The sequence below is a fragment of the Culex quinquefasciatus genome, chromosome 2 (assembly GCF_015732765.1).
Source record: "Culex quinquefasciatus strain JHB chromosome 2, VPISU_Cqui_1.0_pri_paternal, whole genome shotgun sequence".
NCBI classification, from domain to species: domain Eukaryota; kingdom Metazoa; phylum Arthropoda; class Insecta; order Diptera; family Culicidae; genus Culex; species Culex quinquefasciatus.
The window spans coordinates 103,119,291-103,136,517 of NC_051862.1; the positions used below are offsets into that span (position 1 = coordinate 103,119,291).

Here is a 17,227-nt window from a genome sequence, read left to right on the forward strand (position 1 = left end):
ATGATTGTTCCTGAGAACCGCACCCCCCTTGGCGGTCTGGTCAATCATGTAGAACTTGTCATCCGAGGTGGACGAACAAACGCACGTAATGTGACCGGTTTCGGTTTGGCCGAGGTTGTATCTACCCAACGCCCTCCTGCCGTTAGCCGTCCGTGTTGCGTCCAGAAGGGGATTCTTAGCCTCCTCTCCCTCTTCACCGTCAGCGACACATCTAACCGTTGGTCGAATATCTGCCAGGAATGCTTCTCAGGTGGCCACGATCTGGTGTTCCGAGTTGATTATTCGGACAATCACCGGAATGTGGACATGGCCGTGAGCAGGGCTTCCGCCCGGGAAATCGAGTCATTTAGGAAGATTTTTTGCTGCTGTCCATTTCTTTGATTTATTTCGGCTCCAAATCGTATTTAGGATGAAAGTGGAGCAGCAAAAGGAATTGAGGGATGTGTCAAAAGTGCCGAATCCATTAAAGACCAAACTGCTCGGAACACCTGGTTTTAACGGTTTCAACACCGTTTAAACTCGAAACACCGGCGCACGCACAATCGAAGCACTGAGGGCAACAAGCTGAATCCTCCTCCGGCGCCGCGGCCACCACCCTGGCCTTTTCACATGTTCTCTCCTTGGCGCGTCCCGGATGGCCACCGCCGATGAGCGAGAAATCGATGTACCTGGCGGATTTGCCGCTAGCGGACCAGAACGCGGATGGACTTGGCAAGTTGAACAAGTCGAGCACGTAATCCAATTTCAAGCGGGACTCATCCAGCACTCCGATGTGGACCAAACGGCGTAGCAGAGCGATAACCAGGAATACACGTTTTTGTCCTTCTACTGGAGCGGCAGCAGGTCCAGACTGCCTACCGAATCTTGACCAGCGTGTACTTGAGGCACCAGAACTCGCGCTTGTTGCACAAACCGTACTTGCCGATAATCTTCAACCCCGCATCGAGGCGCGACGGTACGGTGGAACGCCACGTAGATTTTTAGGAAGACCGACGCAATTCTGTGGATTACCCAGGTACCATGGTTTAGCCTAAGCAGGCTGTTGGGGCGTATTCTTTGTTGAAACTAAGAAGAGAGGATTATTATTGAGAAGAGTGTCCTAGCGGCATCCGAAAAAAAAATTAAACCAGGGAGGAAGACAACGCATGTTAGCCCAGGACCGGTTGATTGGTCAGCTTCTCTATGTGGCAGTTGGTCATACCGATTACTAGTTCAAGATTTTGCGAGAAATATGTCCAGTTCCATTTAATCCGCTGTATCCGTTCACTGCCAATGTAGATCAACCTGCACGCGTCGTGGCAAGTGCATGTTATCGCAATGGTCATACGTGGAAGAGAACCGTGTGGGTTAAAGATGGGTGATTTCTTCCGGAATGTACGAGATACAAACCGTTCAAACTAACGGCCTTTTTTTTCTAAACACAGAGGTTGCTAATAGGGTTTTGTACAACTTCCGAAGGATGTTCTGGGAAAGACTCGACTAGTCCCTCAGACATTAGACTTGGAATGAATATGAGCATCTTGTGGTGGTTAACTTCGGGGCTCGATTTTCGAACGAGCTGCGTGACGCGTTCTTGATGGCCAGGGAAAAATTTCAGCATGAAACTGGTTAAGCTACCAGCAAGAAAAAAAAGAAGCTTTGGATGCCTTGCACTAACTAATCGTTGCTCAAAATAATGCTGGCGGAAGTGCCCGCCAAGCAGGACTGAGTCCTGATTCTCCTTCACGGTTTTGTTATCCTGGAAGTGGTTTTGTAATTTAAAAAACAAATCAAATCTCGTCCTCCATTCTGGGAACCAAAAACTTCCTGGCCAAAATTTGCACCGGCCCGTGCGATGCGTTCGTCAAACACCTTCAGAAAAAAGGTCCAGCGAGAAGCAGATCGAGCACTTCAGAGGTTTGCCATATGAACCTCGCACCGTCCTCGCACGGAACGTATGTCCGCTTGTTCTGCTGGTTCTGCACCTGGACGTAAAAAATGCTCCGCGGAATCGACTTTGTTACGGAATCGGGAATTTTGATGGCAAAAAGCTAAACAACAATCTGATGACGTTTCTCAATGTCAAAATCAGAAGTGCAAAGCTTATCAAATTTCGAGGAAAAGTCGGTTTAACGTTTCCAGTTCCAAAGGAAACGGAGGGGTAGGCCGATTTGGTGCCCACTTTTTGGAAGCGAATGGCTTGTCGTGTCGTCGGTTTAACCGCGCCGAAGAATCGCGTTGCCTTTGATCGGCTAGTCATATCCTTGGACCATCGAGACGTGTATCGATTTGGTAAAGCCGACCGCCATAACGTGCTCTCCTTCACAGCCACACTCGTGGGTTCTCGACTCCTGTGGCCATCGAGACGTGTACCGATTTGGTAGAGCCGACCATCATAACGTGCTCTCCTTCACAGCCACACTCATGGGTTTTCGATTTGGATCTTAGTCGTTCCTCCTTTGATCGTTTCTCCATTTCCGCTGGAGAGCCGAAGTGATCTGCGTTACCGTTCCGACGACCGCATTCCACTTGGCGATGTCGCTGCACATTCTTCGCACCACATTATCAGGGCTGGTATCTGCTCCGATAATGGCCAGCATTTCGCTTCGCGCTGCCTCAAAGCGAGGGCAGGTGAACACCACGTGCTCCGATGTTTCCTCGCATTCGACGCAATCCGGACAGAGAGGAGGCTCTGCATGTCAATGTCAGACAACAAACCGTGCGTACATCTGTGTTCAAAAAATATCACAAGTCCCAGCGGGAGTGAGACTCAGTGTTTTTGTAGTTAATATCTTCCACCGTGAGTCAAGTGCATTAAGTGTTTTAATTCGTTCTTCTCTAGTCCCAGCGGGAGCGGGACAAGCGTTCGATTTGTTCAATTTTAATTATTTACCGCGAACACCGGCTATGATGCCAACCGCTTCCGACGAGATGGTCATGTACGCGTTTGCAACCCGCATAGTCATCAATCTCTGCATTCTGTCAAACAACGCTCGATTTCGCTTCGCCGCCCAGCACGCACTGTTGAACGCGTTCTTGACGCCGATAGTTACTATTGCGCAGCAACGTAACCCTCTGCGTTTTTTCCTCCGCGCTTCGTCGGCTTTCCCGACCACTTTCCAGATGACGTCCACCTTGGATCTCCCTTTACGGAAGCCGGACTGCCTCGCTGCTAAGCCATGCTCGCTCTCTGTGTACTTGGTCAGCCGGTTAAGGATGATTCGTTCCAGAAGCTTTCCGAGGGTGTCCAGCAAACATATAAGCCTATACGATGATGGGTCCCCCGGTGGTTTGCCTGGCATTGCAATATGGGCCATCCCCATACAAACAGGCGGCCAAATTATTTTTTTGCTTTTTAAATGTTTTTTCATACAAATTTGGGTAATTGTATGGTATTGAAATGGTATACGTCGATTTTTATGACTTTTCATGTTTTTCAATAATTGATTGCGTATTAGGGTGCCAAGAAAAAATGACCCCCTGCTTCACAAGCGAAAAACGGCTATTTGGGTTGTTTTAAGCATCTGTGTAAATTTTGAGCGGAATCGGTTGAGATGAACCCATTGACACCCGAGCCTGAAGTTGGTGAAAAACTATTTTTCATACAGAAATTACGTTTTTAAATTGCTAATAACTTTTTAGATTCGATTTTTACAGTTTTGGTATGTTCTAGAAAGTTGTAGAGCATTACATTTCCAATAAGAATCTCACTTTTGGGAATATTTGGATGGAAAAGCGCACCGTACAGACTGAACCATAAGAAAGTTGGATTTTCCATACATTTTTTAGATTTTCCCTAACAAACTTCAGCCCCGAGTATCAATGGGTAAATGTTGACCGATTTTGCTCATATTTGGCCCAGAGTCCTAAAATAGCTCAAGGAACAATATTCAGCTTGTGGAGGTTTTGAAAAAAAGTCCCATATTCTGGGCACCCTATTGCGTATATATTGTATTGCAAGTTTATATTATTAAATTATGGATAAGCTAATACATCCCCACTTTAAGGACACAACCCCTCCCCCCTTTTTCTTTCAGCCACCCCCCCTCCTCTCCTCCCCACCAACAAAATTTTGTTAAGCGTAATTAATTCATTTTAAGTCAAATATTTATAATTTACTGCTGTGTGTTTTATTTTGTGAGTCCATGCCATATAACTTGAGACAACCCCCACCGTTACGGGCATAAATTGCGAAAATTTTAATTGTTAAATCAAATAACAGAAAAATATATTTTATTCAAAATATTAATTATGAAGTAAAACGATAAAATACAAAACATATTCTTACTAATCCTAACGTTCATTTTCCTGAAAATTCATTTGATTATAGAGTATCTGATTGCTTCAGGATATGTTAAAAGCACTTTTTATGACGTTTTACACTAACCAACATAGAACTTAATTGTGGATCAGTTTCATGGATTGATCGCAGAAATTCATCATGCTAAGTCAATATTTTGCTGAATACTTTTTTCAGTGTCAAACTGAGATTCTCCATTCTCCAGATTCGCTTAGAAACTTCGGTACGAATACCTTATTTTGACTAAGGTACTCAATTTTAAATGTAAGCAGCAGAAAATTCTAATAAAGTCATTTCAAACTTCTTGAAACCAGGAACTGATTTTTGAAGCGACGATGCCACGAAGTAGGGCGTCATCCATAAAGTATGTTACGCTCTAGGGGGGGAGGGGGGGTCTGAGCAAGTGTTGCATGTTATAAGTATAGGAAAAGCGTGACAAAGGGGGAGGAGGGGTAAATTTTGGCTGATTTTTGCGTGACGTACTTTATGGATGAAGCCTAGGTAGCAAAGCATGTGAAATAAACGGTCGCATATGAAGATTGCAGCAAATTTTGATAAAACGTAGATGTTCAAAGTGGCATATCTCCGAAAACACAAAAAATCGCAGGCTGGAAATTTCAGCAATGTTAGATTATGATCCAATCTTTCAAGTGATCTTAGTTTCATGTTTAGCATCGGTTAGCAAAAAAAGTACTCGATGAACAAACACAAAAAATAAGTTTTGTAAAAAAAATGCTCCAGTTATTCGATGCAAACTTCAGTTTTTGGTTTGGAAACAACATTTTATCTATTAATAGTTTCAAAGCTTTTCTCATTACCTTTCCAACGATGTATATTTTTTTTTATTCTTTGTTCTCTATCTTAACCTATATGTACCCTAACTGGCTCAATCGGCCTTGCCATCACGGAGCCGTGCGTCTATTTATAGATCTATTGTTTTTGCCCACATTAACTCAGTGCGGACGTTACGCATCGGCGGCCGTTACTGATCGTGTGGTCCGCCCTAGAACCGCCCTGGCGAACCGAGGGCGGGCCGCCTGGGCGGTTGAAATTTGACATTTGAAATTTTTCAATTTCGTCCGCCCTCCATCCGCCTTGGCGTGCCATGGGCGCATCGCCTGGGCGGTTCAAACTGATCGCTGAAATGTTTCAATATCGTTCGCCCCTCAATCTCCGCGGCGAGCCAAAGGCTGATTGCCGTGGCGGTTTGCATCTGAAGGAATTTATTTCGAATTTGACATTTCAGTCAGTTTTCAACGAGCTTCGGTGGGTGTTGTTATTTAATCGGCGGCTGCTGATTTTCGTTGTTAAGTTCGTGTTGGGAGAAGTGTTGTGTTGTTTAGATTGTTTACTTATGTAAACAAACAGTTGAAAGTGCGTTTGCAATAGTGATTGAAGGTTGTTTTGCAAGAATAATCGTTATTGTTGGTGTAATTTATGTGACACCCCTTATAAATATTGTTGGCAGATGTGCAATCATTTGGAATACTTTGAATTTGATATGTTTCATTGTTGTTATGATTTGATTTATTCTTTTTTGTATGTTTGTATGGAAATTTGGTGTACATTTTGGTAAAAAGTATACCTTTCCAAGGGAAACCTCTTGAAGAGTATCGAAGTGGCATTTACAAAGCGGATTTTGTGCCAATGTTTACTCAATTAATGTTAATGTTTTTTTTTTGTGTGAATGTTAACACTCCAAAGGTTGCGGGTTCAGTGCCAGCAGTGGAGGCAATTAGTGGTGCAAAAGCGATTTTTGTCTTTCTTTTGTTTGACGTTTTTCAGGTGTGCATGATGCAGGACGTGGGTAGGAAGTAATTTCAATTATTTTCAATAATCAGTTCAGCGGCTACAATATCATTTAAAATTGTGTTTATTTTTTTACAGCTTCCTGGATCATTTATAAATGAACGGCTTATATGTATTTATCTATTCTTCATTTGATTTATTTGAATGTTTATTTCATTCCTATTCCTTGTCCTTTTTTCTACCATTCCTCCATACCATATATGATCAAATTTCATGAACTAACGACAGTTACTGAAATAGCAATGGAACCATCTGAAGAATTTGTCTTTAAAATATAATTATCTTTCTTCCAGCTTCCGGGAATCTTCTTCAATTTTAATTCCTACATTTATCTATTCACTAGATGATTTATTTAAATGTTCATATCCTTCCTTATCCTATTCCTTTTCTTTCAGCAATGGAACCATCTGGAGCATTTGTCTTTTTAATAATAGTTGTTTGTTTTGCAGCTTCCCGGAATCATCTTTAAAATTACTGCTTATTTGTATTTATCACTGTAAGATTTATTTTAGAGGTGGGCAAAAAAAGAGCGAGCCGCTCAAAGAGCCGGTTCACTGAAAAGAGCGAACGAACCGTGGCTCACAAAAAAAGAACCGCGGTTCTTTTTTAATCTCCGGTCTTTTGGAAGAACCGTTTCAAGATGGCATGATTTTTTATATAAATATAATTTATTGAATTTAAAAAAAAATTAATATTAGATTTGTTTTTGAGAATCTGAAATGCCTTTTCAAAAATGTCAATGCTTATAAAAATTAATCCCAAAAGTAAATGATTTGTTAAAATCTTAACAAAAATGTACTAACTACTGAATACTGAATATTTTATCAATTCAATCAGAATGTAGAAAAAGTTCACAGAATATTTTCTCCAAAAAAAATTTTAGCATTAATTCAATTCATGTAGAAATTAATACAATTTTAAAATTACAAGAAATTTTTCCGGCATCCTAGATTTAAGTTTGGATGCCATTCTATTACTCGAATGTTTAGGTTCGAGTAGAAATCTTGACATGAAGACCACCAAGACCTTCAAGGGCAAGGTTTTCAAGGGCATCTTCTCATTTTCAGTTTAATTTTTTTTATCAAATAATTTATGTCCAATGTGAAATAACTTATAAAATCACACGATTCTTTAAAAAAACCTTTTCATCCAAATTTTGAAAAAGAGCGAAAGAGCCGTTCAAGAGAGCGGCTCTTTTTAATGAGCGAACGAAAATGAGCGGCTCCTGAAAAAGAGCGCTTTTGCCCACCTCTAATTTTTATATTCATATCTACCATTCCCCCATACAATATATGATCAAATTGAATGACAAGAAAGAACATGGGGTGTAATCTACTAGGATACTTTCTTCGGATTAGCTGCGCTTGTGTTTTATTAGATTAGAGTATGAATTGTTAACATTCAATACGTTGACTGTTTATATGTAAGTACCAATAATACATGAACATTTTAAATAATTTAGTTTTTAAGAATTAGTTAAAGAATTATTTTTATTTGCAGGAAATGGAAAATCTTCGCAACAAGTTTGCTTATCAATATATTATTTTGTTTCTTTATTTTTTTCGTCATGTCACCTCAGTGAACTAACAACGCACGTAAGATGTATTGAGAACAAAATTATTTTGAAAATTATGTTTTTTTCATATTTTTGTTTTATTTCTAAATTTTAGCACACAAGAATCTACAAACTCTACTTTGTGTTTTTTTCAGTTTTAGATGAACTTGAAAAAACACTATCAGAATCCTGAAGGAACCTGAACGGGTATTCTGCGTGGGTGGATGAAATATGTATGAAAGGCGAATCGAGGGCGGGCCAAGGCGGTTGGGGCTTTTTGGGCAGATGAACTTTATATAGGGGGTGGATCGGGGGCGAGCCGCTGGCGGACCAACCTATAGGGGCGGCTGAACCGTATATGAGAGGCGCAACAAGGGCGAGCCAAGGTGGTTGGGGCTTTTTGGGCGGATGAATTTTATATGGGGGGCGTATCAAGGGCGGCTGAACCGTATATGAAAGGCGCATCAAGGGCGAGCCAAGGCGGTTGGGGCATTTTGGGCGGATGAACTTTATATGGGGAGCGTATCAAGGGCGATCCGCTGGCGAACCAACCTACAGGGGCGGCTGAACCGTATATAAGAGGCGCATCAAGGGCGAGACAAGACGGTTGGGGCTTTTTGGGCGGATGAATTTTATATGGGGGGGGCGTATCATGGGCGACCCGCTGGCAAACCAACCTACAGGGGCGGCTGAACCGTATATGAAAGGCGCATCAAAGGCGAGCCAAGGCGGTTGGGGCATTTTGGGCGGATGAACTTTATATGGGGAGCGTATCAAGGGCGACCCGCTGGCGAACCAACCTACAGGGGCGGCTGAACCGTATATGAGAGGCGCATCAAGGGCGAGCCAAGGCGGTTGGGGCTTTTTGGGCGGATGAATTTTATATGGGGGGCGTATCAAGGGCGACCCGCTGGCGAACTAACCTACAGGGGCGGCTGAACCGTATATGAAAGGCGCATCAAGGGCGAGCCAAGGCGGTTGGGGCTTTTTATGCGGATGAACTTTATATGGGGAGCGTATCAAGGGCGACCCGCTGGCGAACCAACCTACAGGGGCGGCTGAACCGTATATGAGAGGCGCATCAAGGGCGAGCCAAGGCGGTTGGGGCTTTTTGGGCGGATGAACTTTATATGGGAGGCGTATCATGGGCGACCCGCTGGCGAACCAACCTACAGGGGCGGCTGAACCGTATATGAGAGGCGCATCAAGGGCGAGCCAAGGCGGTTGGGGCTTTTTGGGCGGATGAATTTTATATGGGGGGGCGTATCATGGGCGACCCGCTGGCAAACCAACCTACAGGGGCGGCTGAACCGTATATGGAAGGCGCATCAAAGGCGAGCCAAGGCGGTTGGGGCATTTTGGGCGGATGAACTTTATATGGGGAGCGTATCAAGGGCGACCCGCTGGCGAACCAACCTACAGGGGCGGCTGAACCGTATATGAGAGGCGCATCAAGGGCGAGCCAAGGCGGTTGGGGCTTTTTGGGCGGATGAACTTTATATGGGAGGCGTATCATGGGCGACCCGCTGGCGAACCAACCAACAGGGGCGGCTGAACCGTATATGAGAGGCGCATCAAGGGCGAGCCAAGGCGGTTGGGGCTTTTTGGGCGGATGAATTTTATATGGGGGGCGTATCAAGGGCGACCCGCTGGCGAACCAACCTACAGGGGCGGCTGAACCGTATATGAAAGGTGCATCAAAGGCGAGCCAAGGCGGTTGGGGCTTTTTGAGCGGATGAACTTTATATAGGGGGCGGATCGGGGGCGACCCGCTGGCGGACCATCTTACAGGGGCGGACGAACCGTATATGAAAGGCGGGTCGAGGTCGAGCCACGGCGGTTGGGGCGCCCCGGGGTCGCCCAGGTTTGCCTTGAAATGTTTCACCCGCCGTTCATCCGCCCCACATACGCCGTTTTGTATGGTTCAACCGCCCCTATAGGATGGTCCGCCAGCGGGTCGCCCTCGATACGCCTCCCATATAAAAGTTCATCCGCCTAAAAAGCCCCAACCGCCGTGGCTCGCCCTCGACCCGCCTTTCATATACGGTTCGTCCGCCCCTGTAAGATGGTCCGCCAGCGGGTCGCCCCCGATCAGCCCCCTATACAAAGTTCAACCGCCCAAAAAGCCCCAACCGCCTTGGCTCGCCCTTGATGCGCCTCTCATATACGGTTCAGCCGCCCCTGTAGGTTGGTTCGCCAGCGGGTCGCCCTTGATACGCCCCCCATATACAATTCATCCGCCCAAAAAGCCCCAACCGCCTTGGCTCGCCCTTGATGCGCCTTTCATATACGGTTCAGCCGCCCCTGTAGGTTGGTCCGCTAGCGGCTCGCCCCCGATCCCCCCCCCCCCCCTATATAAAGTTCATCCGCCTAAAAAGCCCCAACCGCCGTGGCTCGCCCTCGACAGCGGGTCGCCCCCGATCAGCCCCCTATATAAAGTTCAACCGCCCAAAAAGCCCCAACCGCCTTGGCCCGCCCTCGATTCGCCTTTCATACATATTTCATCCGCCCAAGCAGAATACCCGTTCAGGTTCCTTCAGGATTCTGATAGTGTTTTTTCATGTTAATCTAAAACTGAAAAAAACACAAAGTGCTTTATATAGAATTGCAGATCTTGGTAGATTCTTGTGTGCTGAAATTTAGAAATAAAACAAAAATATGAAAAAAAAAACATAATTTTCAACATAATTTTGTTCTCAATACATCTTACGTGCGTTGTTAGTTCACTCAGGTGAAATGATGAAAAAAATAAAGAAACAAAATAATATATTGATAAGCAAACTTGTTGCGAAGATTTTTCATTTCCTGGAAATAAAAATATTTCTTAAACTAATTCTTAAAAACTAAATTATTTAAAATGTTCATGTATTATTGGTACTTACATATAAACAGGCAACGTATTGAATGTTAACAATTCATACTCTAATCTAATCAAACACAAGCGCAGCTAATCCGAAGAAAGTATCCTAGTAGATAACACCCCATGTTCTTTCTTGTCATTCAATTTGATCATATATTGTATGGGGGAATGGTAGATATGAATATAAAAATAAATCTTACAGTGAAAAGATAAATACAAATAAGCAGTAATTTTAAAGATGATTCCGGGAAGCTGCAAAACAAACAACTATTATTAAAAAGACAAATGCTCCAGATGGTTCCATTGCTGAAAGAAAAGGAATAGTATAAGGAAGGATATAAACATTTAAATAAATCATCTAGTAAATAGATAAATATAGGCATTAAAATTGAAGAAGATTCCCGGAAGCTGGAAGAAAGATAATTATATTTTAAAGACAAATTCTTCAGATGGTTCCATTGCTATTTCAGTAACTGTCGTTAGTTCATGAAATTTGATCATATATGGTATGGAGGAATGGTAGAAAAAAGGACAAGGAATAGGAATGATATAAACATTCAAATAAATCAAGAGGTTTCCCTGGGAAAGATATACTTTTTACCAAAATGTACACCAAATTTCCATACAAACATACAAGAAAGAACAAATCAAATCATAACCACAATGAAACAAATCAAATTCTAAGTATTCCAAATGATTGAACATCTGCCAACAATATTTATAAGGGTTGTCACATAAATTACACCAACAATAACGATTATTCTTGCAAAACAACCTTCAATCACTATTTCAAACGCACTTTCAACTGTTTGTTTACATAAGTAAACAATCTAAACAACATAACACTTCTCCCAACACAAACTTAACAACGAAAATCAGCAGCCGCCGATTAAATAACAACACCCACCGAAGCTCGTTGAAAACTGACTGAAATGTCAAATTCGAAATAAATTCCTTCAGATGCAAACCGCCACGGCAATCAGCCTTTGACTCGCCGCAGCGATTGGGGGCGAACGATATTGAAACATTTCAGCGATCAGTTTGAACCGCCCAGGCGATGCGCCCATGGCACGCCAAGGCGGATGGAGGGCGGGCGAAATTGAAAAATTTCAAATGTCAAATTTCAACCGCCCAGACGGCCCACCCTCGGTCCGCCAGGGCGGTTCTAGGGCGGACCACACGATCAGTAACGGCCGCCGATGCGTAACGTCCGCACTGAGTTAATGTGGGGATGATCTCCAGGGGGGTCTTCTTGAAAGAGTCTTCCTTCCTTCCTTCACGCGTTGTGGTGTGGTTGGTTGGTCATCTTCCCGTCCTGTTTGCACTCAACCACCACTATCTAGTTCTAGCGGGGGGAGCGACGTGCGTGTGTGTTTTGGTAATTAATTACCGGGGTTCTGGTGCTCCCAGAGGGAGCAAGAGGGTCTATTTGCCACCGAAAAATCGGTGACGAGGTGACCGGGCAGGATTCGATCCCTGATCGTCTGCTTGGAAGGCAGATCGCTTAACCATCAGGCTAAGTACCCGGACTAACGATGTATAATTGTCCTAATAAAATATTTAAAATGGCTGAGCCATGTTAAAATTTAACAATCCGCCGTTTTTGTGAAAAACGCTAGTTTTTTACTCCATTTTTTTACTTTCAGCTTGCGTATCTCCGTAATGAACAAACTTAGAGCTGGATTTTTTTAGTTAGAATGTTTACTTTCGAGAAAAAAATACCAAAAAATATTTGGAGAAGGTCACTTTTTTGAAACTTGGCCACCCAATGTACCATAGTGCATTGGCAGCAACACGTGCTTTTGAACCTTCCACGGGTCGGGGATGTGTTTTTCGTCCAGGAATTTCTGCAGGACTGTTTAAAACCTGCACGAAAATGTTGAACCGCCGATTTCAGGGCGAAATTCGGGTTCCATCCGAGCCGAGCGCTTTCTTCACCTTCAATCTCTTCGCTGCTGTCACAAGTTCTTCGTTGGTGATCAGATGACCTTCGGCGTTACTTCCCCCTTTGTCGTTATACGGTGTAGGAGGCCAGGTCGTTGAGTCATGGCTTGGGAAGAGCCCTTCCACAATTACCTTCAGCTTATCATGGCACGTTTCAGCCACCTTCGATGGGCCTCTGATCTTTGCCATCGCGACACGATATGCGCTCCCCCAAGGGTTTGCATCAGCATCTCGGCATAACTTCTGAAGCAGTTTGTCTTGCTGCATTTGATCGCTTTCTTGAGTGCGGCCTTTGCAGACAGGTACTCCTTTCTGCGCTCATCCCTAGTTGCTTCGGATCTTGCTCTCTGGACTTGTCTTCCAGCGCTCAGACAACTCGCCTGAAGGGTGCCGAGTTCTTCAATCCACCAGTAGGCTGTGCGACGACAGTTCCTCGGCTCCAGTCTCCGCGGCATGGTTGTGTCGCATGCTGTCACTAGTTGTGCTGTTAGCTTGTCGGCATTCAAGTCTTTGGGACTATCACACCAATGAAGCGCTTCCATGAAGAGACCCTCGTCGAAATACTGCAGCTTCCATTTCCTCCCGTAGGTCCGGTTGCTCCTTTCTGGTACAGGGGCTTGTCTCCCGATGCTGTACCAAATCGCTTGGTGATCACTATGGGTTCATGTCGGCCACCAGCCGCGGCCTACAGAACGTAACGTCAATAATGAACTCACGACCGTCTTTGCGGAATGTACTGCTGGTTCTGCGATTCGCCAGCCTAACGTCTATCTTTGCCAGAGTTGCCATTAGGCTATACGAATCTATGACATTTCCCCGAAACCCATATTACCGAAGGGACATTTCCCCGACTGCCACTTCCCCGAAAAGACACTTCCCCTTGTAACTGTTCACCAAACCGAGCTAGGGAAAGCCTGTAACACAGTGGCTTATGCGCCACTCTCAAGTTAAGAGACCACTGGTCATGTTTTAATTGCCCGACTAAGCATGAGGTTTAATTCTTTCAGGGTCGTTAATACGGTTTAAATGCGCGAAACGTCAGATCTGTTCAATACCAAGAGTTGCTCGAAATCAGGTAGATAATAAACAGTGTGGCAAACAAAGCCTTAATCGACTATTTGAATCCAGAAGGTTCACAGCGAAACACTTTTCAACCATTCAAACCGCTAAAGAGAATCGGAAAATAAGGAATGGATATCCAAAACGAACGTAAAGAACGTAAATAATAAAACAGTGTGAGTGATTTAAGGCATGAATTTATTTCTGGTTCCAAGAACCATCAAACTTTTTACTCCGTCGAAACCAAAGAAAAACTAAAGATTTTTCATTTCACTTTCTTTAATCCCTCACAAACCTATCCCCTACAATCTCCCTAGCATTGGACAGCCCCCCGGGGAAAAACCTCATGGCCATGATAAAATTTTCCCACATACCTGCGCAGGTTTTTCGGGCTTACGGTGGTGTGCGTGAGCGCGGCGAATCCGCCGCCGATGAACACGTTGCTCCGATGCCGGCGCCGCTCCGATGAACACGCTGCTGGCAGTGTGGATGTCGCACGACCAGGGTGTGCGACGCTTCGTGGTGTTCCTTCAGCGCGCTGCAACAGGCGCGTTTAGTAGTCCTCCCAGTGGTCCGCTGCTTGGTAAACGACGAACTCGTTCGGTTCGGCCTTGGGCCGCAAGATGGCGTCTGGGTTTGCTCCGATAACCGGCGTGTTCGGTGTGGTGACACGCGGGGGTCGCTCGTGTGCAAATTGGCCGAATTAAAGGTCCAGAGGATGGCGCGGCTGGCGGAAGACTTCCGGTTTCGGGGCCAGAGAGCACTACGCACGACGAATCGAGCTAATCCGGATTATTTCCGCAGGAAGGGACGCTGGGGTATCAATACCGGCCTTCACGTACTACTGTTTCCGTCTACACAACCGATAAAGGCCACGGGAACCCTCCCCTTGGACTGGCAAACACTGAACGTAATTGGCGCGCACAGCGAATACCGGCTCTCGGCTGTCACCTCTTTGGTGACTTTAAACGACGGTGGCAATTGACGACCACTGCGTTAATTTCGTTACGGTTAATTTAACGAACTTGCCACTCGCCTCTGTTTAGCTACCCCAATGGGCGGGCCGTAACGTGGCACACGAGCTTGCGACCCTTTAATCGCTCCTAGCACAAGATGGCGGCGCTGCCAGGCAGCTTGCCCAAAATCCGAACTTTAACCTCCAAACGACAAGATGGCGACGCTTGTAGCTGATCGCCTCGACGCACGAAATCCGCAGATCCCGCGAAGAAAAATCCAGCCCGTAATAAAAAGCGCCGTGGGACGACGCTGCTGTCCAATGCAACTAATTAGCTCCCACAACTCCTAATATAATTCAATTACTTTACCTTTTATTTTACGAAAGATTATTTCACTAAAGAAGTTCGACGCGAAATTTATTTAAGTTTCAATAATTCGAAAGAACTACAAAAAATGGATAGGAAAATATTTAAGTTAATTCACTTCAAAGCACTCGCACCATATACACTTTTACCTTAGAAAAATTGAACGTAAAAGGAAAAAATAACTTTTATAAAGATTGCTCGCGACGCGCACTTCTTTATTCCAGCCGCTCCGTAATCGAAATAGACGAGTTGGAAAACTTTTCTAGCCAGCAACCCTCTTCGTCATGACTCAGAGGATTTTTGACATTTGTGTTACCCAATGGAATCAAATAGTTAAGAATAATTCAATTTTTTTTAAACTAAGTATTTACTGCCACCTATATTTTGAACTGCAAATTTTCTAACCACCCACATGCACACTCTTGGTATTTACAGATACGACCCCGCACGCAAAACTCGCAATACTTTATAGCAAACTAAAAAATACAACCAACGTACTCAAGAACGTACCCATGGTATTTAAGACTTACTAATACTATAACCCTGCAGCCAAGAAACAAGCTTTCGCTTATTGGAAACGAACCTTAGAATATGAGTAGGGTAAAGATGTGCATTATTTCTACCAATTAAATAAAAAAATAAACTATAAATTCCCAAATAAACGCAGAACGTTACATCACACCACGCAATTTTATGAAAATTTGATCAATGAAAATTGATCAAATTTTCATAACCCAAATATAAACTAAAAAATAACTCCATTAAGAAATAAACAACTAACTATAAGTAAACATATTTACAATTGTTTAACTTTTATAACAAATACTAAAGAAAAAAAGTTCAAACCATGTAGTAGTGAAAGAAATTGTGTTTGCATCCGTCATCAAATCCTGCAAGGGTTTCTTAAAAACAACAACAAAATCAAAAATAACTGCTTGTCTATATTATTGGGCCTTTCCCAATCGCAGCATAGAACGCAGAATATCAAAACCACCTCTCAACTCAAAACGTAAACAAAGCTTGTACCGCGTCTACCATATCGGAAATGTCCCGACAACTCGTAAACTCATGTATTCACTTAAAATTTTGCTTCAAATCAACAACATCAATCCAAATATTGACTCCTTGATTGACTTTCGGCACTTTCGTAAACATTGGTTAATTTTACAGCTTCCAAAAATCTAATCATCAACCGTCAGTTTGACACATCTATAGAATTTGGTTGCTATAAATTAAAACTTGTGCGACAGTCGCGCAACACCATACTGCAACATTCAACTGACAGCATTAAAAGCAACCCTGCAAAGCTTTGACAGCGTTGCTGACAGATTTCGAAACAAAACAAACGTGGGAAGGAATTTATGAATTCACGTGAAAAATCTCGGAAAACGGAAAAACTGCAAACTAGTGGCCTAAATCTGGAGAGTATTTGGTAATTCTACACAAAATTCATTATTCTAACCGTTTTCTACTTATTTCTAGGAAAAATTAACAAAAAAAATATCAGAGAACCGCAAAAGAAAATCATCTACGTTGCTACGACTCAACTGGCCAACAACAATGGGAATTTATGCTGCTGTAAACAAGAATGGAGCCTACATACTTATGCTACAAATTACAATCTACAAAATAATCAATTAAAAGTGACAACGCACGAAAAATCAGAATAGAAAATATTTACAATGGAAAAAAATACAGTGAGTTATGTTTATGTTGTTTAATTACAGAATAAAGTGTTTGTCAATGCATGCACATCAACGTTGTTATGTTTACCGTTACTAGGGTGGTACCTAGACGTTTTTTTATAGGCAAAGCCGTTGTAAAATTCTAAAAGAAGATGTCATAGCTGGTCCACCCTAAGGTTAGTACTTTTTGAGAAACGAGGCATGGAAAATACCGATCGATTTCCCTGATAAATCCTCTAATTGGTAGCTATCCCCTAACACTTTGCTGACAATCGCTTCCGTGTACTTGGGTGCGAGCTTCGCGCAAAAGTCTTTCCCCTTATCAGACAAGAATGTACTTTTCTTGAGGACCTTTTCACCTACTTGATATTTCGGTGCTTTTACGTTGGAACGTAAATTGTAATATTTTGCTTGTTTTGTGTACGCGTTTTTGAGGTTCATTCTTACTTGTTCATACAATTTCTTTCTTTCTTCGTCGTTTATTTCCATTTCTTGACCCTGAGCGTTAGTTTCCCTTATCATGTCGTATTCTCGACCGTCAGAAATCATATTTCGGCCAAACGTGAGAAAGTAAGGTGTATATTTAGTTGAATCGTGAGTTGCATTCCTAATCGCGTTTGCTATGTTTTGTATGTTATCCGCCCATGTTTTATGATTCGATTTGATCGTTGCCCTAATCGCTGTGGTGATCACCCTGTTTGCCCTCTCTGAGTT

At 43.4% G+C, this 17,227-nt stretch overlaps 1 protein-coding gene and 1 long non-coding RNA gene across 7 annotated transcripts in view; one reads left to right on the top strand and one right to left on the bottom strand.

Moving 5' to 3' along the window:
• The window catches only part of LOC6053318 (ionotropic receptor 25a), a 424,911-nt gene that overhangs the window by 2,149 nt on the left and 405,535 nt on the right, over positions 1-17,227 (top strand). The gene's annotated exons all lie outside the window — the stretch shown is intronic.
• On the bottom strand, positions 14,016-14,998 carry LOC119767717. The gene is made up of 3 exons (XR_005277669.1): positions 14,978-14,998; positions 14,832-14,907; positions 14,016-14,772 (listed from the first exon to the last, which is right to left on the bottom strand). It is a non-coding gene; the product is annotated as an uncharacterized LOC119767717 (long non-coding RNA).